Source organism: Hyperolius riggenbachi, chromosome 6, assembly GCF_040937935.1.
Source record: "Hyperolius riggenbachi isolate aHypRig1 chromosome 6, aHypRig1.pri, whole genome shotgun sequence".
NCBI lineage: Eukaryota > Metazoa > Chordata > Amphibia > Anura > Hyperoliidae > Hyperolius > Hyperolius riggenbachi.
The window spans coordinates 52,567,281-52,592,310 of record NC_090651.1 but is presented as its reverse complement, the minus strand read 5'-3'; the positions used below and the strand labels follow the sequence as shown (position 1 = coordinate 52,592,310).

Sequence of the window (25,030 nt, the reverse complement as noted above, 5' to 3'; positions counted from 1 at the left end):
GCCCGGCACGACACAGCAGTAGCTCACAGCATCGCTAGCATCTTCCAGGAACCTTACACAAGACCAGGTGATAAGCACAGCCCTGTCTGAGGCCCCTGTAGCGTACAGAACTATGGCTGATTACAGTCAATAGAGCTTGTGTACACACCCCAACTGACACACTGTCCCTGAACTGCCTTTATGAGGGACTCTGTGTGAGAAGTCAGGTCTGCTTATGGTCAATTGTCCTAATCCATAATATTTACTGTTCACCAGAATGGAACACAGTCGCCACAGAGAGCGGTGAGAAAGAAGGGGCTTATTCATCTGAGGGCTATAACACTATCACTATTTCCACTGTAGCGTAACATTTTCGCCTGCAAACAATCGTATAAGATTTTTCTGATTGGTGAAAACTCGCATGTAAATTTTTACGTGTTTTTATGCGAATTTTTGTACGTGAAAATTTGCATTAGTTAAATATAACATAATCTACCTAGTAACGGCTTACTCATGACTGCTGACAACTTCCTGTTACCATGGATCTAATGCGAACTTTCCGGGAAATAACGCGAAAAGTCACATTGCCTATAAAAAGCATTGTACGTGAACCGTACGCGATGTCCAAATAAATTATATAGGACCTCAGATTTTTCCACGCATATGAACGCATACAAAAATTTGCATTGCATGGAAACAGCCCCATTCACTACCATTAGTTGCAAAATCAATGCGAATTTTCTGAGAGAAAAATCTTACACAAAACGCACAAGTGGAAACCAGGCCTTAAGGTACCCATATATATAGCGACTTGGTGGCCGATTGAGCTTCCCATTTAATAATTATCGTATCGGATGAAAATCAGTGCCGCAAGTGCATGCACGATCGACAATGCGACAAATTTCGGGCATGCTGCAAGATTTTGGGCCGTTGTGGGCGACTGGGTGCGCGGCGGGCGGTAAAGGCGAGCGATAGAGACGACCGTGACAAAACCCCCAGCGCAGTTTCCCCGGTGTATAAATGTCCAGCATTACCTGTCCTGTGTCGTGGTGCTCATCTGTCTTCCGAATCCGCCGCTCTACCACTAGTCCTATACACGCCACCAGCACATAGCGCGCGCCACGTGTGTGATGTCATACGTAGAACGTCGGCGGTGTGTGCATGGCTAATGAGCGGCGGATAAATAAGACGGGTAAACACCGGGAACATTGGACAGTTTCCCCCAGGCATTTGGGGACAGAATTCATTAGGCATGGCAACAAAGCAGTTGGGATCCCCTCCGTTGGAGATTCCGATCTCAATCTTCTGTGCATGAGCATAAGAGGCCGACCTGGCAAGGTCAGCATTTCCAATGCAGGGGACCCTGGAGCTGTGGCGAGGGACATAATCGGCTGCCAGGGGCTGGAGGAAACCTCGGGTAAGTAGTCATTTTTTATTTTTTATTTTTTTTTAAATCTCCTCGGACCTGTCCTTTAAATTAAAGGACAACTAAAGTGAGAAAAATAAGGAGGCTGCCATATTTATTTCCTTTCAGTTGCCTGGCAGCCCTGCTGGTGTATTTGGCTGCAGTAGTGTCTGAATAACACCAGAAACAAGCATGCAGCTAATCTTGTCAGATCTGACAATAATGTCGGAAACACCTGATCTGCTGCATGTTTGTTCACAGTCTATGCTTGAAAGTATTGAGGCAGAGGATCAGCAGGATAGCCAGGCAACTGGTATTGCCTAAAAGGAGATAAATATGACAGCCTCCATATCCCTTTGGCTTCAGTTGTCCTGTGAAGGGCAGCGGACGTCTGAACGTGCGTGGTGTTGGCCTGTATTCCTGCATTTGTAGTATGGTTTCGCCCGGCCCTCAGAAACACAATGCAGTTCCAGGAATGAAGGCGTAGCAGAGACTGGCGGTACGCAGTGTGCAGTCGATGGGAATGGCTGCTGTTATGTTCGCCTGAATGAGCCCCTGCAAGGAGAATACTGCTACACCCTGCTCAGAAGGGATTAGAGCAGAACTGAAGTGTAAGCGATAGACAGCCAGGGCATTTAGTTTCAGGGGAAAAACAAACCTGAAAATTACTGAAATAGCTTTTCAGTGGTCCAGTCCACGTTTCATACAATTTGTATGCAAGCAGTAATGATTTGCATCTCATTGACTATCTCTAGAAGTGGCCACAAGACAGCGTGCGGGTGTCTGCTTCATCACAACCTTTCCTATAGGTACTGTGGGAGGGCTATGGACACCACTTGGCTGACTCACATTAGTATACTGCAGTGATCTGCAAACTTGGCTCTCCAGCTGTTAAGGAACTACAAGTCCAACAATGCATTTGCCTTTATGAATCATGACTGTGGCTGTCTGACTCCTGCAATGCATTGTGGGACTTTTAGTTCCTTTAGGCTGCTTCCACACAGGGACGTTACAGGCGCACGTTAGTGCAGCCTGTAACGCTCCCCCAACGCACAGCAATGTAACACAAGTGGGCTGTTCACACTGCCCACGTTGCGTTACATTGTAGCGCAGCAAAGTGCTGCATGCTGTACGTTCTCCGTGGCTAAGCCGCGTTAGACTGTTTGCACATGCTCAGTCATGTTGGGGAGGAGCGGAGAGCGGCCAGGCACATGGCTAATTAATATTCACTGCACTCAGTGACGTGCAGGGTTTACTTCCTGGAGCGGCCGCTCTGTGCGGAGATTAGCCGGGCGGGACCACGTGATGCCGCATGCGTCCAAGAGTACGCATCAGGGACGCCAGAGAGCTGCACAACGTGGCTTACTCCGACGTCCACACCAGAAAGCACCAGGCGTTGCGTTAGGGGCACGTTATGTGCCCTATAACGTCCCCTAAACGCAACGTCCTGGTGTGTAACTAGCCTAACAGCTGGAGAGCCAAGATTGCAGATCACTGGTATAGTGGAGTATCTCACATTGTTGAGTTCTCTGCAAACACACTTATCAGCACTGGTCGCACCGAAATCGATCCGGATCCACTAGCTGGCTCTGCACCATCTGCCCACATGCTGACATTACTCCCTGGCAGGGATCGTCAAGGAAATGCAAATAATAACCAAACAAACCTGCTGTATGCACAACCTACAAATAGGGTTAGCAGAACAAAATAGTGTTTATAACATAACTTAACTGGCACTAAACAGAGTTAATTTATTACAGTACAATAAAAATATTGTGTACAGATACAAATATATTTTTTGTTCATCAATTCAGCTGTTAATAAATGCCTGACATGCGTATCGCGGCTCACAGTGCGCTTCTTCAGAGGCAGATGTGTTCAGAAAAGCATCAAATTACATTACAAACCCATACATACTGGAAGCACTATTAACTTGGCGGTATTGCCAAGTCCGCCTCCTTGCAGCTGTTTCCTTGGTGTATAAATGTGCACTGCATGTATGGCCTGGTGCACACCAAAAACCGCTAGCAGATCCGCAAAATGCTAGCAGATTTTGAAACGCTTTTTCTTTTTCTGTAGCGTTTCAGCTAGCATTTTGCGGTTTTGTGTAGTGGTTTTGGTGTAGTAGATTTCATGTATTGTTACAGTAAAGCTGTTACTGAACAGCTACTGTAACAAAAACCGCCTGGCAAACCGCTCTGAAGTGCCGTTTTTCAGAGCGCTTCGCGTTTTTCCTATACTTTACATTGAGGCAGAAACGCCTCCGCAATCCAAAATCTGCAGCAGCCCGGGAGTATGCGTTTCTGCAAAACGCCTCCCGCTCTGGTGTGCAGCAGCCCATTGAAATACATTACCCTAGCGGATCCGCACCCGCAAGCGGATCGCAAACCGCAGCAGAACCTCTCTGGTGTGCACTAGGCCTATGTGTGCATTTATACATTACCTGTCCTGTGTCGCGGTACCCATCTGTCTTCCAAATCTCCAGGGCCTCCATTAGCCCTATACATGCTGCTGAGGCACCACCTGCGTACAGTCACACGCGCTTCACGTGGTATGCGCTGGTGTCGTGTATGGGGCTGATAGAAGAAGAGCGGGACATTCGGAAGACGGATGGGCACCGCGACACAGGACAGGTAGTATATAACTACACACATAGGGCTGGTGCACACCAGTCGGTTTCGGTAGCGTTATCAAAACCGCTGCCGCCTGTGAAAACGCTGTGCTAATGCATCTCAAGGGGATGGTGCACACCGGCGGTTTGAGGTTTTTAGCAAACCGCAAACGTGGCTTCTGAAGCATTTTTGCGGTTTGCAGAAGCGTTTCTGCCTCAATGTAAAGTATAGGAAAATCTCAAACCGCTCTGAAAAACGCTACATCAGGCGTTTTTGTTACAGAAGCTGTTCAGTAACAGCTTTACTGTAACAATATTTGTAATCTGCTACACAAAAACGCTGCAAAAAACTCTTGGCATGTTTAGAAAACGTCTCTAAACATGTCTAGAATCGCTCTGAAATCTGCTTCAAAAACCTCTAGCGTTTTGCGGATCTGCTAGCGGTTTTGGTGTGCACTGGGCCTTACATGGACGTTTAAACACCAGGGAAACAGCGCCTGAGGTTTGTTGTGTTTGTCGTTCGTCCCAATATCGCTTGCCATTACCGCTACACACCTGATCAACCACAATGGCCCGACATCAAGCAGCTTGTCCAATTGAAATGCTCAGCCCAAAATGAGTTGCATCATCGATCGGGCATGCACTTAAGCAGCACCAATTTTCATCAGATTTGATTATAATCATCGGATTGGATGGTCTATCAGCCGGCCAAGTCGCCTGATGTATGGCCACCTTAAGGCCTCTTTTCCACGAACTGTTGAGCTGTGTGCGCAGCAAGCAGTTACCAGGCAGCAGCAAGCAGTTACCAGGCAGCAGCAAGCAGTTACCAGGCAGCAGCAAGCAGTTACCAGGCAGCAGCAAGCAGTTACCAGGCAGCAGCAAGCAGTTACCAGGCAGCAGCAAGCAGTTGTGAAAGTTTGAGAGGCATTTCACTGCCTGCAAACAGTTTGTGGAAAAGAGGCTGAAAGGTCCATTTTCAAGCTGCATAAATTTGCATACCTTTGCATAATCCTGCATCAAGCAATTTGCATCTCATTGGCTATCCCTACTAGACATATTGTCTCATCACCCCCTGGAACACAGGTCAGTAATAGCGATTTTTTTCTTTCCCAATTTGCATGCTAATTTAATGCAAACTGCATGCAGCTTGAAGCAGAACCAACGGAAACACTTCCTGCTGATTCTGATTGGCCCGATTCCACACGGCATACAATTGAATAAAATGTGCATGTGAGCAATGATAATTAGCATCTTGACCATTATTTTTATACAAGTTTGCTTAAAGGGATACTGTAGGGGGGTCAGGGGAAAAGGAGTTGAACTTACCCGGGGCTTCTAACGGTCCCCCGCAGACATCCTGTGTTGGCGCAGCCACTCACCGATGCTCCGGCCCCGCCTCCGGTTTACTTCTGGAATTTCAGACTTTAAAGTCTGAAAACCACTGCGCCTGCGTTGCCGTGTCCTCGATCCCACTGATGTCATCAAGAGCGCACAGCGCAGGCCCAGTATGGTCTGTGTCAGCGCAGTACACTCCTGGTGACATCAGCGGGAGTGAGGACATGGCAACGCAGGCGCAGTGGTTTTCTGACTTTAAAGTCAGAAATTCCAGAAGTGAACCGGAGGCGGGGCCGGAGCATCGGTGAGTGGCTGCGCGGGCACAGGATGTCTGCGGGGGACCATTAGAAGCCCCGGGTAAGTTCAGCTCATTTTCCCCCGCCCCCCCTACCGTATCCCTTTAAGGCTGCTTTCACAGCAGCCTGTAACGCAGAACAACTCACAGCAATGTAAAATCAATGGGCTGTTCACAGTGCCCACGTTGCGTTGGAGTAGAACGCAGCACGTTAAATGAAAGTGCAGCATGCTGTGCGTTATACTCTTATTTCCCTGCGTTAGAATGTTTGCACATGGTCAGTAATGTTTTGTGTTTTTTTTTTTTAAATGTGCCACATGCGCCGTTTTCGTTCGATCAGCATTGGTCAAAAAGTACGTATCAAGAGACGCATAACGCAGTTCAATGTAACGTCCAACTTCAAAGCTAACATGCGTTGCGTTACGGGCACGTTATGCTACCATAACGTTGCATCAAACGCAACGTCTAAGTGTGAAAGAGCCCTTAAACTATGCATTCTCCTATACAGGTGCTTCAGATGTACAGAAACCCATAATGCCACGAGCACTTAGAGAAACCGTAACCAAGAATTGAACTATTTTTAGTGTAAAAAAAAAAAAAAGTTGCCTGACTGGAGATTAGTTTGGTTATTGAACTTTAGTTCCACTTCCACCTGCTCATTAGCACTTGTAGTTGCATCAGCGCTGCTGTGTTCCTGGAATGGAACACTATGGGAAGAGTTACACAACCACGTTTATCAACGCCACTAAAAGGACAAGTGTGGGCGGCTTCTAAACCAACTGCAGGAACTGAATCCTCTGTGACACCATCAATGGCTCGTTATCTTATCAGGCAGCTATCACACCAATGCCAGGACTGAAGGAGACAAGTAAATTGTACCTGTCGGGTGGTCTGCCCAACCCCCCATACACAGCCAGATCTGATCACACAATGCACCAGTCACACCGATGCCAGGACAGAAGGGGACAAGCAATAAACTGTACCTGCCGGATGGTCTGCCCGACCCCCCCATACACAGCCAGATCTGATCACACAATGCACCAGTCACACCAATGCCAGGACTGAAGGGGACAAGCAATAAACGGTACCTGCCAGATGGTCTGCCCGACCCCCGCATACACAGCCAGATCTGATCACACAATGCACCAGTCACACCGATGCCAGGACTGAAGGGGACAAGCAATAAACTGTACCTGCCGGATATTCTGCCCGACCCCCCCATACACAGCCAGATCTGATCACACAATGCACCAAATACACCGATGCCAGGACTGAAGGGGACAAGCAATAAACTGTACCTGCCAGATGGTCTGCCCGACCCCCCCCCCCCCCATACACAGCCAGATCTGATCACACAATGCACCAGTCACACCGATGCCAGGACTGAAGGGGACAAGCAATAAACTGTATCTGCCAGATGGTCTGCCCGACCCCCCCATACACAGGCAGATCTGATCACACAATGCACCAGATGATTCAAGAAATACAAGGGAGCTGTGCACTAAAGCTTTTAACTTTTTATGAATATTTTTGCACAAGTGTTGTCTTCAATAAAAATCTTTTGTATTTTTGCATATAAACTCTTCAAGTTTCTTCAGTTTTTTGCTATATATATCCTTTTTATTAGTATAAACACTAAAGCTTTTAAGGCTGGAGCATACTCTTTAGTAAAAATACATTCAAAATCACATTTCATGAAAATCAATGGGCCACACAGTAAATCGCAGCTCTCCGATTCTCAATGCACCTTTTAAAATGTACTTTTTTGTTGTTGCTTATTTTCATACTGCATGCAAATCGCATACAATGCTTTCCTAAAGAGCTGCATAAATGCATGCAGAAACTAAACAATGGGGTTTGATTCAGCAGCGCAGCTTAATGAGAGAAGCGCGAGTTATGCGCACGTTACACGCAGCATGCGCTGGTTACTTACGCACGCTCCTAAGTGACAGCTGAAATAATAAATCAACCACATTACATAGGAATTCCCACACACACACTGTAGGAGGTTCATTACAACGCAGAGATGAGAGTATGCCGATACATCTGTATGAGCAGTACGTTCACACTATGCAATGCTGCGTTTCTACTTGTGAACTCATGTACAACCTTGCCTTTAAAAAGACTCAGAGATGACAAAAGGAGCCCTTTTTACTTAGCCGGTGCCACATCCAGCCCCATAAGCACAGATGCGACCCTCGTGGTCCTCCCGCAATCCTCCAGTCGCAGTCACCCCCTGCGGGTTCTTCTGCGCATGCGCAGAACGCCCCCCTGCTGACGACACCGAGCCAAATGCCGGAGAAGATTGCGGCTTAACGGAGGCACTTGGGAGGATAGCGAGGGACGCATCTATGCTTATGGGGCTGGAGGAAGCCCCTTTTGTCATCTCTGAGTCTCTTTAAGTAGACCTGCACTCAGAACTTCCTATCTGCTCTAAAAGATAAAGAACGACATAACCTTGTTGTCTACTTCCTGCTTTCATGGAAGCAGACATAGGGTTAACATCCTGTGTTTACAAATTAGCTGCTCTTCTGCAGCAGCCAGATGACAGCTGAGAGATCAAATTACAGTTGTGATTTGTCACAGATGAGGGGGAATTAGACAGGCTAAACTCTCTAAATGCATACAGGGTGCATTTCTCTTGTTTTTGTTCTGTCCTGTGCAAGAGTTCAGGTCCAAAAAGGAAATTTACATACCCTGGAAAGCTGGCATCTGTGAATCTAAAATAAAAATGAGCAGAAAGGATCATTGCAACAGATGATCATATCTGTGGAAATCAGGACACACACACACACCCCACTTCTGTCCTGATGCAATCTGTGCTGGAGGGGTTATCGCCATTAGCAGGGTGTCAGATTGGAAACACAGCAGCCTTTGTTTCAGTGGCCAGGCTGGATGTCACAGTACAGTGTGTGGTCACTGTCATTCCAGGGTGTGCCATAGCTGCAGCCAGCACATGGGGGACAGCTCAGACATGCTCATCAGACGACCACCTGCTGAGATCATTAAAAGCCCATCTCCCCTCTTTACAGGTCCTGCAAACAGCCAGATAAGACTCAATTAGCACATGGCTGCTAAGTGTCTTGGGAAAGAGACCCTGTCCTCTTGCTTTCCACATCCATCACTGTGCAAGCTGGAGACCATTGCTGGTGTCTGCTGCAGATAAGCAGACAGAGAGCTGTAATTTAACGCAAATCTATTAGGAAATGTGACTGTTAATTGCAATTAAGAGTAATTTCCCTAAAGGTTCTTATTTACGTAAGCCATTAATTAAATATGTCTACAGGATACATTCACTCCTTCCACCCCCCCCCCCCTTATTCCTGCCATTACCGTAGCAACGTCTGACATCTTCCCCAGCTCACCCTGCCCATTGGAAACCAATCCACTGTGGGTCGTCCCACCACTTGGCACCATAGAAACAGATGTGCCGCTAGTCCCTAGCAACAAGTCTGTACATAAGGCCTGGTACACGCTTACAATTATGATTGGTCAATCACTGACTAATTTTACCATCTCCATGAAGTATGATGGGTTACCTACACAATTTGCTCATAGTCCTCAATATCTGTTGCACCTCATACTACATGGAGGTAGTAAAAGTGGTCAGTGAATGGCCAATCATAATTGAAAGTGTGTACTTTGCTTAAGCCCCAAACTGTCACACAAGGGATGGACTCCGAAGCCCTGCAGGTAATAGTTCTCATCCGTTTGAATTCAGCTTTAGGGTTTGTACACAATTCCAATCATCCAATTTTAATTGGCCAATGACTGTTGGCCAATCAAATAAGAACGCATATGCACACCCTTTGGGCTGGTGCACACCAGAGCGGTTCTGAAGAGTTTTTTTAAAATGCTTGCAGGGGGAAAACCGCTTGGCTAATGAAAGTGAATGGGATGGTGCACACCAGAGAGGTTAGTTTTTTCCACAAGCGCAAACTCGGGGGCTGCAGAAATTTTTAGATTTCTGAGACGGTGGAAAAACGCTAGATCAGAGCAGTTTTCCAGACGTTTGTTACAGAAGCTGTTCAGTAACAGCTTTACTGTAACTATATTTGTAATCTGCTACACAAAAATGCCCCAAAAAACGCTAGGCATGTTCAGAAAAGTCTTTAAACATGCCTAGAATCGCTCTGAAATCTCCTTCAAAAACCTCTAGCGTTTTGCGGATCTGCTAGAGGTTTTTGTTGTGCACTGGGCCTTAGCGTGCCTATAAGACCTCTTTTCCACGGACTGTTGAGCTGTGTGCTCAGCAAACAGTTACCAGGCAGCTGTGAGCAGTTGAGAGAGTTTGAGAGGCATTTCACTGCCTATCAACAGTCCATGGAAAAGAGGTCTTAATCCCTTGAAATTGCAGCCCAATTGACCTGATTCGATCAGTTTAGCAGAATGTAAGAAAATCTGTGCTGCAACAGCTGCCCAATCAATATTTTGATCAATTTCTGGCTGAAATTAGTTGAATGCATTGATGGGGAATGGCAGAAAAATCTGCTTCACAAGGGCTGGACCAGGTTTGTGGTGGTAAAATCGTTTGATACTGTGACAACCAGCAGAGGTCCATGTTTAAAGTGTCCCCCGTTTCCATGCTCAGTTTAAAGTCTCATCTCTCTGCTGGAGAGACGCCTGGCCTCCTAATTGCCATCACTAGGAGAACATCACGTGGTACTGGCGCATGTGTGACATCACAACATGTGCCAAGTCATGTGGTACTGGTGCTCTGTGGTGACAGACACCAGGAGTCATGTCGGTAGAGAGGTGAAACAAACACTGAGCACAGAAATGGGATCCCGGGAGGTAACAGCAGCGCAAGGACAATTTCCAATAGATTTCATGCAGCCGCTGCACTGTGTGTGGGCAATAGATCCATCTCTAATCAGATTCCATCACAGAGGGATTTATCTAATGGTGGATCTGCCCATACATAGAGTGATGAATGGCCAGCTCTTGCCCATGGTGTAATGGTAGGTTTCACCGCTCATCCTCCGGTGCGATATAGGTCTATCAGTGTTTGCAGGAAGCCCCCATATGCAAGACAGCTGCCTCATCCACCAAAATCATTACACGTCTAGGGGTATAAATTCCACATGGATAAAACGTAAGGAGCCATTACCACACGTATATCCCATCTGCTTGTCTGTCCAGTCACATGATGCTTCACAGCAAGAATCAACAGCTTCAAGCATGGCTAAAAGGCCCACCTCCCATTTCTTCTCACATTTGCCTTCAGGTAGGCTTGTAATCAGAGGCTGCGCTATGAGGAATCTGCTTGTTTCCATGCAGACGTTACCTCGGACAGGCAGCGTTCCCACAGCAGCAGACGGGGAGCATCTTATCCTTAAACTTAATAGTTCTCTAGAAGACAGGCGGCGGTCGCTCCCCAGCTGTTGTGGAATAAGTCGCTGCATGTCTGACCAGCAACAACAGCTGGAGAGCTGCAGCCGCTCCACACCTCACTTCTATAAGACAAACATACAGAAGAGTAAACGGTGCACAAGAGCCTGCAAATCACAGCCAAGGGACTCCAGGTGCCCAATAAAGCATACCCAGGAGGGAACTACAGTTAGGCCACTTTCACACCAGTGCGTTTCCATTGTGTTGCGTTACCCGTTTTTGTAGCAGGGTAACACTAAAGCAATGAAAGTCTACGGGACATTTCATATATGATGCGAAGCAGTGCAATGCGCCAGAAGTATTGCATCAGACACAAAAGCATCAGCGCGTTATGGGTCAACATCCGCGGTAACTGGAAGCCATGCAAGTCAATGGTGCCGCAACTATTTTTAATCTTTTTTGTATTCGCATTGCAGTGCACATGTGCGATAGTTTGTAAAATAAACTTGCTTGCAATGAGTATTTCTGCCACAAGAAGTGAGCGCTAGAGAGCCGAACTTAAAGAGAAACTGTAACCAAGAATTGAACTTCATCCCAATCAGTAGCTGATGCCCCCTTTCCCATGAGAAATCTTATCCTTTTCTCAAATAGGTCATCAGGGAGGTCTGTATGGCTGATATTGTGGTGAAACCCCTTCCACAGTGTGATTTCAGCGCCTCACAGAATTGAGGTACTGACATCACACAGCTTCCAGTGACATCACCTGCCAGCAGTAAAAATGTCACCATGTGATAAATGTCAAAATGTAAATCAGGGAGAGGAAAGATTTTACAACAGGGGGGTTTAGATGAAAATTAATGCAAGATAGTGCAGCACATTGTCCATTAGTGCCATTGGTCTTTTACCTTGTAACTAGGGATGGTCAATAAGCTTGAAAATGGACCAATAGGATTGGTTCATTTTCAAGCTGCATGGATTTGCTTACAATTATAACATTTGCATCAGCTTAGAATTACTTGCACTTGTCCTACCTGCATCATGACGTGTGGGGTGAAGGTGAGAGGCTGATGGGTTTTACTAGGCAGAGCAGGATCACATGACCTGTGAAGAGTCAATGCAATGTATGGGGATTCCCCTTAAAAGGACATTTTATTTTACCTCTGAGTTCTACTTTAAAAGGAACCTGAGGTAAGAGACATCTGGAGGCTGACATACATATTTGCTTTTAAACAAGAACGGTTTCCTGGCAGTCCTGCTGATCTCTCTGGTCAGTAGTGTCAGAATCAAAGACTTGAAACAAGCATGCAGATATTCTTGTCAGATTGCTGTCAAAACATCTGATTTGCAGGTTTGTTCCGGGTCTAGGACTAAACGTATTAGAGGCAGACAATCAGCAGAACAGCCAGGCAATATGCATTGCCTAAAAGGAAATAAAATATTAGCCTCAATAGGTGTCTCACTTCAAGTTCCAGATTACAGGATTGTTAAAGTGAACCTCCCGACTAAAAATCTACTCAGCAGCACTGAAAAGGCTTGGCGTTTCTTTAACAGCTTCACAGTATCAGAACTTTGGTTTTCTTACCCAAGCCTCATTTTTAGCTGCACAGAAGCTAAGCTCAGCCCCAAAGAAAACTGCCCGGGCATTTTCCCCCTGATACTGTGCAAAGCAGATGGGATTTCTGATGTTCTCGTTACTTAGCAACTGGGAGGGGTGATCAGGACCCAGGGCAGTTGGAACAATGTGCCAGATGTATCAAGAGTGTCGGAGACTAAATATTAGTAGGTTTTTAGAAATCCATGCAGAACTGTCTCAGGCATCTTAAATCATTACTAAGGCCCAGTGCACACCAAAACCGCTAGCAGATCCGCAATACGCTAGTGGTTTTGGGAGCTGATTTCAGAGCGATTCTAGGTATGTTTAGAGAGGTTTTCTAAACATACCTAGCGGTTTTGGGTGCGTTTTTGTGTAGCAGATTACACACATTGTTACAGTAAAAGCTGTTACTGAACAGCTACTGTAACAAAAATGCCTGGCAAACCGCTCTGATTTAGCGTTTTTCAGAGCGGTTTGCGTTTTTCCTATACTTTACATTGAGGACGAAACGCTTCCGAAAACCGCAAACGCGCAGCAGGAGGCGCGTTTGCGGCTTGGCAAAAACCGCAAACCGCCGGTGTGCACCATCCCATTGCAATACATTAGACAAGCGTTTTTATAGGCGGATGCGGCCGGCGGATCGCTCCAAAAACCGCTCGGTGTGCACTGGGCCATAGTGCAGATTCCTTCTAAAACTGTTGTATAATAGGAGGAGCTAGGAAGGTCTCTCAGACAGTGCAGTGTGTGAGGGGAATTGCTGTTGCTGAGGTAACCAGCACACCTGCTGTATTGATAGCAGCAGGCTCTGAGGAGGAATTCAGCAGGGGAGGAGCACATCACAAATCATGTCTAGCCTGCACTCTACAATCATGTCTACCCTGCAGTTCTACATCTGTAGAACTGCTATCAAGCACTTCTTAATCTGCAGCAGTTTAGGGATGTAGTGCAGCTCTAGAAATTCACACTAAACTGCCACTATTACCTAGGATTTAAGAAGGTTCTTATGCAGAACTGTTCTCCCTGCTGGTTAGAACAGATAAAGAAGAAAAAACTGTCGGTAATGCGTTGATAAATCTCCCCCTGTGTCTCATGCTCCCTGTCACCTCCTTTCAACCAAAACGATGGCTGCCCTCATGAAATCACAAACATTTGCCTGTTCTTTTAAAACAGGGTGGGTAAGAGATTAGCTTACCAATCTATTTTAATTATCATAACTCATGTAACTTAACATTTTGCCGACTGTGTCACGCCGACGGGCGTGGCCGCGGTGGCAGCCCCAGGACTGCCTAACGCCAATTGGAGTAAAGTCCTGGGACTCTGTTTTGCAGGAGATCGCGCGCAGATCTCCTGCTTGGGGGGCGGAGCTCCGCCCCACCTTCAGTCTCCGAGCGGCTATTGCCGCTCGGGAGACTTACGGCATGATCGCCGTCTATTTACTCTGTGCAGCGCTGCGATCAGCAGCAGCGCTGCACTGGGGGCAGCCTTGTGACACGGCTGTCCCCCTGGGGGACAAGAGAGCGATCGTCTCTCATAGGCAGAAGCCTATGACAGCCGATCGCCATAATTGGCTGGCTGTGGGGAGGGAGGGTTGATATTTAAAGAAACAGGGTTTGTTTGTTTTTTAAAAAAACGAAACAACAATATTTATAAAAAAAAAAAAAAAACAAACAAACATGGGGGAGCGATCAGACCCCACCAACAGAGAGAAAAGGGGGAGGGGGGGAATCACTTGTGTGCTGTGTTGTGCGGCCCTGCAGCTTAACCTTAAAGCTGCAGTGGCCTATTTTACTAAAAATTGCCTGGTCACTAGGGGGGTTTAGCACTGCAGTCCTCAAGAGGTTAATGACCGTATGTTTGTTTAGGCTGAAGATACTCACGGGCTACAAATGTCGCCGCAACACGCGGTCAATGGCCTGGCGACAGTTGCCACTGCAACTGTCGCTAGTCCGCGTGAGCATGCGGACTAGCGACAGCAACATAATTGCAAAAAGACGGCGCTACCGGCGAGAGGGGGGGGGGGTGGAACGTCGGCGACAGCTTCCGTCGCACCGCTGGTCCCTCTTCCGCGTGTGTACGCGGAGGGACCTGGCGACAGGCCACTTTTGTAGCCTGTGAGTATGGGCCATAAGGGAGGATCAGAAGCACCTGGAATGTTCTAGTGAACCATAATGGGGCCTACAAACGCACCGAAAGCAACATGGAGTACAGTCTTAGCTTTCTACATAAAAACACAACAGAAAAATGGAAATACAGGCGATAACTGCAGGTCATTGCTTCCACAGGGCTAAAAAGGATGATCCTACACTACTTAAGATCAGCTGAAGGAGCCGTACGTTAATTCCCTTATGCCAGGCGCATTCAGAACTGCTGGTTTATATGCTTTACTGTTACCGTGCCATTTAACCCAACTTGCACATAGTTGTTTCAGGCTGTTTTGGCTTTCATCAGTGGAAGAATGGCTGTTTCCATGCTCTGATAAAGCTTGTGAAAGAAGTGATACAGAGATGTACCAGTGAAACGGCTGGCTCAGTGCAGAACGTGTGGAGGGATTTGCAGGTGTCACAGTGATCACTTCTGTAAGACTCGGAGTTCTGTGGAAACAGTGCTCTGTGTAACACTTCTCAGTCGTCTTGCAGCACTTTCCCATAATCACAGGCCACAGAAGATTGACACCTTCAGTAAAGCGGCTTAGAAGCGGAGGATGGTGAAACTTCCTCCAGCAAAGTACAAACTGTCTATTCAATGCATTACCATTCTAATAGGAAGCTGAATTCTTATTAAAGAGGAACTATAAGATTTTTTTATAATACAAAGGAAAAGTGTGTTGAGGAAATGGAAAAGAAGAGATGAGCAAAAGAGGAAAAAAAAAATCCTCTTACCCTGTCGGTGTCATGTAAAAAAGTGGCAAATAAAGGGGATTATGATGGGAGAAATCATGCTTACTACTGGCACGCAGTGCTAGAGGAGTTTTTTTTTTTTTTTAAATTTCCTTTTTACCTCTTTACCTGCTATTTCTCTGCTCTCCACTAGGCTGCTGTGCCGGAGCTGTGTCTGATCCTGCACTTCTCTGCTCTCCACTAGGCTGCTATGCTGGAGCTGTGTCTGATCCTGTGCTGCTGCTATTTCTCTGCTCTCCATTAGGCTGCTATGTTGGAGCTGTGTCGGATCCTGTCCTGCTGCTAGTCCTCTGCTCTCCACTAGGCTGCTATGCTGGAGCTGTGTCTGATCCTGTGCTGCTAGTCCTCTGCTCTCCACTAGGCTGCTATGCCAGAGCTCTGTCTGATCCTGTACTGCTGCTATTTCTCTGCTCTCCACTAGGCTGCTATGCCGGAGCTGTGTCTGATTCTGTGCTGCTGCCATTTCTCTGCTCTCCACTAGGCAGCTGTGCTGGAGCTGTGTAGGATCCTGCACCGCTATTTCTCTGCTCTCCACTAGGCTGCTATGTCAGAGCTGTGTCTGATCCTGTCCTGCTGCTATTTCTCTGCTCTCCACTAGGCTGCTATGTCAGAGCTGTGTCTGATCCTGTCCTGCTGCTATTTCTCTGCTCTCCACTAGGCTGCTATGTCAGAGCTGTGTCTGATCCTGTGCTGCTGCCATTTCTCTGCTCTCCACTAGGCTGCTATGCTGGAGCTGTGTCTGATCCTGTCCTGCTGCTATTTCTCTGCTCTCCACTAGGCTGCTATGCCAGAGCTCTGTCTGATCCTGTGCTGCTGCTATTTCTCTGCTCTCCACTAGGCTGCTATGTCAGAGCTGTGTCTGATCCTGTCCTGCTGCTATTTCTCTGCTCTCCACTAGGCTGCTATGCCAGAGCTGTGTCTGATCTTGTGCTGCTGCCATTTCTCTGCTCTCCACTAGGCTGCTATGACAGTGCTGTGTCTGATTCTGTGCTGCTGCCATTTCTCTGCTCTCCACTAGGCTGCTATGTCAGTGCTGTGTCTGATCCTGTGCTGCTGCTAGTCCTCAGCACTGACATAGCAGCCTAGTGGAGAGCAGTGTCTGATCCTGTCCTGCTGCCATTTCTCTGCTCTCCACTAGGCTGCTGTGCCGGAGCTGTGTATGATCCTGCACCGCTATTTCTCTGCTCTCCACTAGGCTGCTATGTCAGTGCTGTGTCCGGTACTGCACTGCTGCTATTTCTCTGCTCTCCACTAGGCTGCTCCGCTATTTCTCTGCTCTCCACTAGGCTGCTATGTCAGTGCTGTGTCCGGTACTGCACTGCTGCTATTTCTCTGCTCTCCACTAGGCTGCTGTGCCGGAGCGGTGTATGATCCTGTCCTGCTGCTATTTCTCTGCTCTCCACTAGGCTGCTATGTCAGTGCTGTGTCCGGTACTGCACTGCTGCTATTTCTTTGCTTTCTCCGTTCTCAATTCCAAATTGCATACAAGTTGCATGTCATTAGCACGCAAGCTAAAATGATTTGCCTCTCATAGACCACTTCTGCTTCCCATATATGGAAGTACACCTGCTGCTGTCACTCCCAGAGGCCTTGCAAAGGCTAAATAACCACTGTGCCATTTTATGGAAGAGGGGCGTAGCTTAATTTTAATTTTTATTTTTTTTACACCATATAAGGTGCATTTTATTAACCATTTACTTGTGGACATTCTAAAACATACGTGGTTTGTTCCCCTGGCAGGGTTACTGCTTTTATATTTCAGACAAACCTAGAATTTACTCCCTGCACACTGCATTATGGGATATAGCAACATGGGAACTTCATAGCATACCATCATTTTTAATCAATGCCTTCTAAATTTTCCCGGCCATCAAAAGTGATCGTTTGCAGAAGTTTGAATCACTCAGACTTGCGCTATGTGAATGAGTCAGGGGGAGAATTAAGTGAAGCATATTTCTTAATTAACAGCTTCAAGAAAAACTTAAAATACTTGTTTCACTTTCATTCATTAACAACGTATCATTGCTAAAGTTCCAAAGTTACAATCTTTAGATTTGTAAGCTCGCAAGGGCAGGGCTCTCTCCCCCTTTTGTGTCTTGGAAAACATTATACATTTTATTCATCATGTTACTTTTATCACTGCCACTACCAATTCTGTATTTTGTGTTCTGTATGCTGTATCATTTTTTGTATTTTGTCACTAATTATGTATCTTGTATATTAGTGTACACCATTGTCTGTATTATTATGTACCTCATGCTTGTTTCTTACTTTGTACAGCGCCACGGAATATGTTGGCGCTTTATAAATCAATAATAATAATAATAATAATAATGATAATAATAATAATGGGGTACAATGAACTGACTGCGACAAGCACCCGAGTCCACCACATGAACCGCATGAAGAAGTGGTATTCTACTTATCTGTTTAGGTCCTTGGTTAAATTGATCATTTTAGGGAAACAGCTAGGGACATCGCGTACGATTCGTGTACAATGCTTTGCATAATGCAAATTTTCGCGTTATTTGCACAAAAATTAACATTAGATCTATGGTTAACAGGAAGTTGTCAGCAGTCATGACTAAGCTGTTACTAGGCAGATTATGTTATATTTGACTAAGGCGAATTTCGAAAATCCGCATAAAATGCATACAAATTTACACGCAATTTTTCAGCAATCAGAAAAATCTTATACGATTTTTTGGACGTGAAAATTTCACATTATAGTGGAAACATAGCCTTAGTGCCATGGACTATGTGAAGTGTAGATTGCGCGGAAATGGAAATTGCCCCAGGGTTCTCCCCAGAAATTTTTTTCCAGCCAGGTGGCACGAAAAAGTAGCAGTGTGGGGCGAGATGAGAGAATGCAGGGCCGGTGCTTCTCTACACAACTCTGCTTACAGAATAGGAGGAGGTGAGCCAATGACTGCCGGGTGCTCACCAAAACTAGCCGGGTGGAGCACCCAGCTAAAAAAGCCTGGGGAGAACACTGTGCCAAATCAACTCATTTCATAGGGTAGGGCAGTGATCTGCAAACTTGGCTCTCCAGCTGTTAAGGAACTACAAGTTGCACAATGCATTGCGGGAGACAGCCACAGTCATGATTTATAAAGGCAAATGCATTGTGGGACTTGTAGTTTAACAGCTGGAGAGCAGAGTTTGCAGATCACTGGGGTAGGGGCAAGTGGCATTGCTCAAGAGTGCCTACATCTTATGGCCCCATGAAAGTTTTGCTATAGGGCCCCATAATCTCTAGCTATGCCACTGCCGATGTACGCGTTATAATTCTCTCCAGAGGCGGCGCCGAACAAGAACCATCTAGCGCATGCATGTGTGTACAAGACTATAAACTGAAAACCACTGTATGAGGTACAGTACACTGGGCCCTTTGTACTCTGGCAGGTAGCAGCTGCTGCATTCTGCCTGTGACAGATCTATAAACATGCAAGTGTGGCAGGTTCAGGAGACTCGGTGCCTGCTGTACTGTAAACTCACTGCTCTTCCAATAATTCCTGCTTTAATTATCACTTTCAACTACATACTCATCCCTGTTCAGATAGAAGCTGCTTTCCAGAAGTGGGCATGCACTGGTTAATGTATTAACAACTGCCTCAGCAGACAAAGGCCGCTATGTGCGTAGATGTGTGTGTGTAGTTTGGGCTTGGCTTAGCACTATTGTATAACAGACTTCTCCATAAAATTGACGTCAGCATCCCTAGGTGTCTATTACTTGAGCCTATACTGTAGCTGCAGACCTCTGGATTGTGCAAGACATCAGCAGAGACCGGATAACTGACAGAAACTCCAGATAACGCTCACAGTTTCTGTACAGGACAAAAAAAGGAGAGCACCTGTCTGGATTTTATTGCTGTCTGTCTCTACTTGAGAGACTCTCCAAACCCCTTCCACAGCAAACAGCAGCAAGTCTTGTCTGGAGTTTCATTTAAAGCAGACCTGAAGGGCTGGTGCACACCAAGAGCGGTTCCGAGTGTTTTTAAACGCTTGCGGGGGGAAAACCGCTTGGCTAATGAAAGTGAATGGGCTGGTGCACACCAGAGCGGTTCGTTTTTTCCCCAAAAGCAAACTCGGGTCCTGCAGGTTTTCTGAGACGACTGCCTCAAAGTAAAGGAAAGTGGAAAACCGCTCTAAAAAGCGCTAGATCAGAGCGATTTTCCAAGCGTTTTTGGTACAGTAGCTGTTCAGTTACAGCTGTACTGTAACAAAATATCAAATCTGCTACACAAAAATGCCCCCAAAACACTAGGCATGTTTAGAAAATTGCTCTAAACATGCCTAGAATCACTTAGAAAAACTGCTTTAAAAACCGCTAGCGTTTTTTGTGTGCAATGGCCCAAACTCAGAACTTTCTCTCTGATCTAAACGATAAGCAAAAGCATAATACCCTTTAAAGAAAAACATTTCTTTGTTAAAAATGATACAAATCTTGCAATACATGTGCAGTGTGCTTACAGCCTGCTTTCATGGAAGCAGGCATAGGGTTAACATCCTGTGTTTACAAATTAGCTGCTCTGACCATTGCAGTGGTCAAGTAAAAACAAAAATAAAAAAAATCTATCAGCAGTGGGAGGTGGTGGACTGAGTCTGGTGATCTGCTCTGTGCTGAGGGAGCACCTTGCATGCTAAAAGCAACAAAGAGCTGATGGATGCAGCCTAAAAAAGTACCAATGTGAAAGCTGTGTGCATTGCCCATTATCATTTGCATTAAAAGAATAAAAAAAAAAAAAAAAAAAAAAAAACACATGGGAAGCTGAAGCAGGAGCTTTACACTTAGCCAATAAATGGCATCACTCTTGCGTGTGAAGTCTGTGAGGCAGTCTGTGGAAATCCAGGCTAGGGTGCCAGATACGCAGTAAATGGCAGAAACAACAGAGTAACGTCAGACAAGATGTACCTTCCTACATGGCTTCAGGCTGGGAGTCAAGGATATTCGTTTATGCAAATTGGAAGTGATAAGAGGTCTATGTACAGACAGGTCTCGGTTTCCTCATAATCCTTTCTCATGCTACCTGACACCTCTGACTAAAGAGCAGATTCTACACATACACAGACAATTCCAAGCTAGCTGTACTCGAGCTGATGTTATAGGCAATCGTTTGGGGTGGCGCTATGCATAGGACCCTGTCGCCACACAGATTTCCATGATGTGGGGCTTGCATTGCACTACTAATATTAGGAGCGCAACTGGACTCAAAGTGCACCTGCAACCTTGAGGCGTCTTTCACAGTAGGATGTTGCGTTTTGATGCGGCGTTAAAGTCGCAATGCAAATTACAATGCAACGCCTCAAAAAAGTCGCTTCGCAACTTAATGCCCCATTATCGTCGCATACAGTAGAACATACAGGTAATGAAAAGTATGCTTCCAAGTTATTACTGAGCATGTGCAAACAGTCTAACGCAGCTAATAACCTGTATAACGCACAGCATGCAGCACTTTCACTTAACGTGCAACGTTAGTCACCAAGGCAGCGTGTGCACCGTGAACAGGGCATTAATTTTTCATTGCAGTGAGTTATTCTGCGTTGAATGTTTTAACGTACGACTAACGTCGCACTGTTCAAGTGGCCTAAAGGGAACCTTAACTGAGAGGGATATGGATGTTGCTTGGCAGTCCTGCTGATCTCTTTGGCTGCAGTAGTGGCTGAATCACACACCTGAAAGAAGAATGCAGCTAATCCAGTCTGACTTCAGTCAGAGCACCTGATCTGCATGCTTGTTCAGGGGCTGTGGCTAAGAGTATTAGAGACACAGGATCAGCAGGACAGTCAGGCAACTGGTATAAACTGGTTTAAGGCCTCTTTCACAGTGCAACGTTGAAGTCGCACGTTAGAAAATGTTTTAACGCAGACTAACGCACAGCAATAAGTCCGTGGAACATTCGCAGTGCACACATTACGTTGTGTGTAACGTGAGGCGTTATTAGAAAGTGCTGCATGCTGTACGTTTAGCAATAAATCTGCTGCGTTGTGTGTTGCACATGCTCAGTAAGGTTTTCTTTTTTTAATGTAACGCATGCGCCGTTTTCGTTCCATCACTGTGCGACGAAACCGCACACCAAACGCAGGGCTAAAGAATGTACTATAACGTCCAAGTTATAGTCTTTCAATGCGCTGCATTAGGGGCACGTTATGCGACCTTACCGTCGCATCAAACGCAACGTCAAACTCTGAAAGAGGCCTTAAAGGAAAAATCCATATCCTTCTCGGTTTAGGTTCCCTTTAAAGTAGACCTGAACTCAGACATTCCTCTCTGCTCTAAAAGAGAAGCAACAGCATAACAACCTTTAAAGAAAAACATTCCTTTGTTACAGCCGATACAAATCCTGCAATAAATCCGGAGTGTGGATACTTACCTCAGTAGGTGAAGCTTCTGGGTGGTCCAGAAGCTTCCCAGGTCTGTCTATGTCCCTCCTGCACTGTGCTGGGAGTCTCTAAACACAATCTTCCACATTAAAGTCTAACGCTGGGTACACACTATGAGATTTTAGGCCGATTTACTGTCAGATCAATTATTTCCAACATGTCCGAACTGCTTTCCGATCTATTTCCGAGCATTTTGCGATCGATTTCCGTTCACTTTAATAGGAAGTCGATCGGAAAATGTTCGAAAATCATTTACAGCAGGTCAGATTTGCTTTCTAATCGATCTGACAGTAAATCGGCCAGAAAATCTCAGTGTGTACCCAGCATTAGAATGCCAAAAGCTGCCCTCCCCTTTGCACTGCGCCAGTGCAAAGTATGGCCCGTTCCTGTGCAGAACCACTGAGCCGCTTGTGCACAGCTTTTTTTTCTGAGTAGGCGTGGCTCCGTGCTGCTGCACACGCACAACCCCACTGGTGCCTGTGCAGTGGGGACACACTTGTACACTGAGGGGAGGCCGGGAAGATGAAGAGGGTCCATGCATACTGTAAATCATATGGAAGAGGGGTGTGTCTACTTATGGGGAGGGGGTGTTTGAGGACTGCTTAATAAAAGAGAGATTTATGCACATCTTAGAGAGGTTCTTTTTTTATTTTTCTGATAGTATTTGTCTCCGATTTTATGGTATCTTTTGCTGCAATTTTTACATGTTTCCCTTGTGTTACAATTGAATTATCATTTGCAGTTTTATGTTATTGTTTTAAGTATACAGTATATGTATATGTTCTATTAGTGCTTGAGCGCCTTGTGTTCAATGATTCTAGGCACTTTAATCGGCCTGAGGAAGCAGGCACAGAACCCCGAAACGTGTTGCCAGAGCATATCACAATTCATTTATCACATGATAAATGCTGTAGTTAATGCTACACCTCAAGGCAGCTGCATGTACAAGAGGAAGCTGCTATATTTGCAATCTGGGGCGAATCTGCTGCACATAATAGGGGTCGATGTTGCATAAGATGGTTTCACTGTTTACAAAGATCACCTGTAGCAACAGGGAAAAGGGGTGTGTCCAGAAAGGTGGATCAGCCTAAATGCATAATTGCGAGAGAAGAATGTGTAAATCTGTATAGTTAAAGCAAACTGATAATATAGGCCACCAATAAGCAACCAACGAAGAAATACCAGCAGAAGAATGGGCATTGCCAAGCCCTGTGTGATAAATTCCAGCCACACAGCTCTGCCAGGACATTCCTGCAACTGTTCCATTCCAAGCGTCTCAATTATCCACTGCTAAAAATAGTCCCTTTCAGTTGCTGCTTATAGAAAGAGCATCATAAAAGCAGGAGGGGTCAGCCGGTTAGGCAACAATCAGGCTGGAGGTGGCCGGGTCTATTCTATGGGAAGTTTCGCTGCAGCGTCCCCAGGCAATCTTATGTAATTAAAATATCAGGACTGGGGAAAGTGAGTATATGGTGTATGGAGGCTTCTGTGTCAGAGCTCTGCAGAACTTTTAGGCCCGACGCCATCTTTGCTAGAGAGGATCTCCAAGTCATGCCTGTTACACACCATGCAATTTGCCCATCAGATTGATGGGACATTTCCTGTCGTTCGATCCCTTTCTCGATTGGAGGCAGATCGGAAATGATCGATCTGGAGATCAGTACTGTACAACACCAATCCCTTTCTTATGGATCAGCCACACTATGAGCGCTTGTGATAGATTAGCACTAAAAAAAAAAAAAAAAAAAAAAAAAAAAAAAATCCCATTCACTTTCATTAAAATCTTAGTAAAAAAATTGCGTAAAAATCGCAGCGATTTTTCATGTACGCGATTGCGGCGATTTTTACAGCGATTTTATTAAAGGTAAATGGGAGAGATTTTTAAAAAGCGTGCAGAAAGCGCTAATCAATCACAAAGCGCTCAGAAAATCGCTTATAGTGTGGCTGAGCCTTTAATCGCAAGAAAATCGGATACGCTGGAAATGGATCCTTCGGAGGGGAAAATTGCATGTGTGTGTACCAGGCATAAGCAGAGCAGGATCATTCGCTAGGCAACCCAGGCAGGTGCTCGGGGCCTAGTGGGTGTGTCCAGGGGCCCACCTGCCACCTTTTTTGATCTCTCTCCACTTCAGCTTACCAAAAGGACCTCAAGTCAGCCCCAAATCTACTACCTTGCCCAGGGCTCCATAACATCTTAATTAATTAAATGGTTAAAGAATAAGGAGTGCTGCCAGTGCGGCAAGGGAGTGCGGTCATTGCAGCACTTTAGTTCAGCCAGTCTCCATGGCTTTGGTACCTGCAGGCCAAGGTTTGTATTTACAGGGAGGAGTCTTCATTAGCCAAGCACTTACACTGTGTCACATATTGGCGCTCACCCTGCGCAACACGCAGCAGGGGCGCTCCCTGCGCAACACGCAGCAGGGGCGCTCCCTGCGCAACACGCAGCAGGGGCGCTCCCTGCGCAACACGCAGCAGGGGCGCTCACTGCGCAACACGCAGCAGGGGCGCTCCCTGCGCAACACGCAGCAGGGGCGCTCACTGCGCAACACGCAGCAGGGGCGCTCACTGCGCAACACGCAGCAGGGGCGCTCACTGCGCAACACGCAGCAGGGGCGCTCACTGCGCAACACGCAGCAGGGGCGCTCACTGCGCAACACGCAGCAGGGGCGCTCACTGCGCAACACGCAGCAGGGGCGCTCACTGCGCAACACGCAGCAGGCGCTCACATTGCATAACCAGGGCTGTGGAGTAGGAGATGGAGTGGGCGTCGAGGAGTTGGAGTAATTTTTGGGCCCTGGAGTAGGGGGAAAAATGCACTCAGACTCAGAATCCTAATACATTTAAACTGTAATTAAAAGAGAAAATATGAAAAAGTGTTCATAATGTAATTGGAATTCCAAGTCCGCAAAACAAAATAAACCAAAATCAAAAAACAAGTTATGTGTGCTGCTGCAATAAAGCACTCACCGTATTATTAAAATCATATCTGATGGTGACTGTATATCTGATGTGTACATGGGAATCGTTTACATATAACAACATCTCTGCAGCAACAATAAAGCCTGAGAAACAAAAATGTCTGCATTGATGCAGGCTTAGGCAAAATGTGTATGCAAATGTATGTACTCACCATGAAGTGCATTTTATTTGTTAAATTTGGGGTTGGTGGCTACAAATTAAGTTAGACAGTTGTACTATA

At 46.1% G+C, this 25,030-nt stretch overlaps 1 protein-coding gene across 1 annotated transcript in view; it reads right to left on the bottom strand.

Annotated features, from left to right (window-relative positions):
* The window catches only part of GNG12 (G protein subunit gamma 12), a 204,927-nt gene that overhangs the window by 48,557 nt on the left and 131,340 nt on the right, over nucleotides 1–25,030 (bottom strand). The window lies entirely within an intron of this gene.